The following is a 3,057-nucleotide window of genomic DNA, read 5'->3' on the forward strand; positions in this document are numbered from 1 at the left end:
AGGAGTAGCAGCAGCGGTTGCAGTAGTAGCGGTAGGAGTGGTCCCAACGGTTGCCATAGTGGTGGTAGGAGGAGTAGCAGCAGTGGTTGCAGTAGTAGCGGTAGGAGTAGTCCCAGTAGTTGCCGTAGTGGTGGTAGGAGGAGTAGCATCAGCAGTTGCAGTAGCTGTGGTAGGAGGAGTAGCGGCAGCAGCAGTTGCAGTAGTAGCGGTTGCAGTAGTAGCAGTAGGAGTAGTCCCAGCAGTTGCCATAGTGGTGGTAGGAGGAGTAGCAGCAGCAGTTGCAGTAGTAGCAGTAGAAGTGGTCCCAGCAGTTGCCATAGTGGTGGTAGGAGTAGCAGCAGCGGTTGCAGTAGTAGCGGTAGGAGTAGTCCCAGCGGTTGCCATAGTGGTGGTAGGAGGAGTAGCAGCAGCGGTTGCAGTAGCAGCAGTAGGAGTAGTCCCAGCAGTTTCGTAGTGGTGGTAGGAGGAGTAGCATCCGCAGTTGCAGTAGCTGTGGTAGGAGCAGCAGCAGCAGCAGTCACAGTGCAGTCGTGGCAGTAGCAGTAGCAGTAGCAGTAGCAGCCGAGGTAGCAGTAGCAGTAGCAGTAGCAGTAGCAGTGCTATAGCCACAGCAGCAGTAGAGCCTCAGCAGCAGCAGCAGTAATAATAATAGTAACAGGAGCAGCCACCCTTTTGTGAGCACCTCCTATGTGGCAAACACTGTAGTAGGCATCATTTCATTCAGTACTAGAAGGGGCTTCCGTTCCCCATGGCATTTGAGCCCCCTTCACTGGCCTCACAGGAACCCCTGGCCTCGGTCCCTGCCCACTGCTCAGCCCTCCTGTGGCCACATGCCCCACCAGCACGCAGCCTGCATCCTCCTTTCACTTCCTCAAAGGCTCCGTGCCCTCTCCCCTCTGCACTTTCCACCCCGACCCCACTGGCCTGTCTCCCTCACCTCCATGGACCTCAGGTTAAGTCATGCGTGGTGAAGGCTCCTGCAGCTCAGACATGCTGGTTCCCTGTTACTGTCATTGCGGCTCAGTCCTTTATTTCCCCGTCCAGAAAAGAAGGGTGTGCTGGGGAAAGGACAGGGCCCATGGAGGGGCACCAGTGCCACCTGAGGGAGCTCAAGGCAAGAGCTGGAGCAGGCTGAGAAAAAAAGGTGTAGCATTACATTCTCACCCCCAGAGCAAAATAAACACCCACAAGCCCATATTGATACAGAAAGTGCAAACTCAGCGAGAGGAGCACGTTCGTCTGCCTTGCCCACCACCCGCTGTTGTGCCCCTCCAGGCCCTCGCAGGGAACACAGCATCGCAGGTGCTTTGTAAAGAACAGTGGCGTGAAGGCAGTGGATGTGTGCCAGGCGAGGGTGGCGGCCGGAAGGTCCGCTGGTGCCCGAGGGAAGCGGTCAGGATCAGAGTTAGAACTCTGCAGCTGGCTTTAAACTTTGCTTTTTTCTGACTGTCTCCCAAAGGTGAGGAAAACTCAACCAGATTCCTTGTTCTCACATCCCAAAGACAGTCAGGAGCCAGGACTGGCATTTTACAGCTCGGCAAGAGGCTGACCTGCCCCCAGAAAGTGGAAAGGACTGGCCTTTACAGTTTATGATGCCACATTTCATGAATCTGAGAATCCATGCCACCCATGGTCCTGCTTTACCAATGCAGAAGAGCACATCAAAGGGTCATTAAACTCGTGTCATTCAAACTGTAGTTTTGAAAAGTTAGTTCAATGAGAATGCTTTGCCCGTGATAAGAATCACAGGAGATTCTCCGAGTGCTTTATCCTGGGAGAGCTGAGTGGCACGTTCAGCAGCGCGGATGCTTCTCACGTTACCGTCGGTGGCCCCTGCTCTTGGGGGCCGGAGCGGTTCACCGCCTAGCTTTCGACTGTTCGTGTATAAATTTGGCACAGGCATGCCGGTGGGTTCCACAGAGTCCATGTAAGGATTGCACGTTAGATACCAAGCTTCCGGTGACGCACCGGCTGACATGCCCCACGGCGTGTCCGTTTCCCGGCCGCTGCAGCAGCCTGAGTTCAGCTCTGCAGAGCAACTTAGCTTTCCTGAACCTTGGTTCTTTAAGAGCTATTTTTAGAAAAATTAGGACTGAGGTTTGATTCCTGGTTTTAGGCTCCCCAGGCTGGCAGAAGCTGGAATTGCTTCAAAGCCACCAATTCCTTCTTTGGCCACGCACCAGTACTCCTGCTGAGGGATGAGGAGCCACCAAGGGAGACAGAAGTCAGCCGAGCTCTGCTTGTTCCCCTCACACTGGCGAGCTCCTACGTGTGTCAGTGGCTGCTCCAGGTAGTGTGGGCACAGCCAGGGCCAGAGAGACCAGCTCCCTGCTCTCCAGGGGCCAGCATCTCCAGTGGATTCAAATGCAACTGACTGTGACATGGATTAAAATATGTGAGTATAGGTTTCATGGAGAAGTGACTGATTCCTTGGGCTGTAGCAGGGAAAATACCAGAGAAGCCTCAGACATCTTATGGGGCCAGAAAATAAAGAGGTGCTTGAAAAAGAAAGCGATGCGTCAAGAAGTCACGTGACTAACCTGAAGGAGCTTCCAGTGGCCAAAAGTGGAGCAATTTGAGCAACAAAATAAATAATGAGAATAATGGATTCTAATCCACAGAATAAAAATGAATATCCGTAAGTCCAGATTGAGGTAAGTAAATAATTGAATAAATAATAAACAACAGAGAAGAGACGGTTCTTCCTCATAGAAGAATCCGGGTTAATGATTGTGGAAGGAATGAGAAAAATACAAAATCATCACTAGGCAAACTTTACAGCAGCAACTGCTGTGAGCAGGAGCCACAGGTGGGCACTGAAACCACTGGGCAAGGCTTTGAGAAGCAGCTGTCGCAGCTGATGGAGAAATCCTGCATCAACCACCTTCGCCAAGTGATCCAGGGAAACGGCACCACCCCTAGGACCACGGGCATCACATCCCCCCGACACGTGGCAGTGAGGAGGACACATGCCCCTCGGTGGGATTCCTGCCAAACATGCACTAACCTCAATGCAACCGAAGGAAGCTCAAACAAACCCAACAGAGAGGCAATCCG

Source organism: Mandrillus leucophaeus, unplaced genomic scaffold (genome assembly GCF_000951045.1).
Source record: "Mandrillus leucophaeus isolate KB7577 unplaced genomic scaffold, Mleu.le_1.0 Scaffold27, whole genome shotgun sequence".
Lineage (NCBI taxonomy): Eukaryota > Metazoa > Chordata > Mammalia > Primates > Cercopithecidae > Mandrillus > Mandrillus leucophaeus.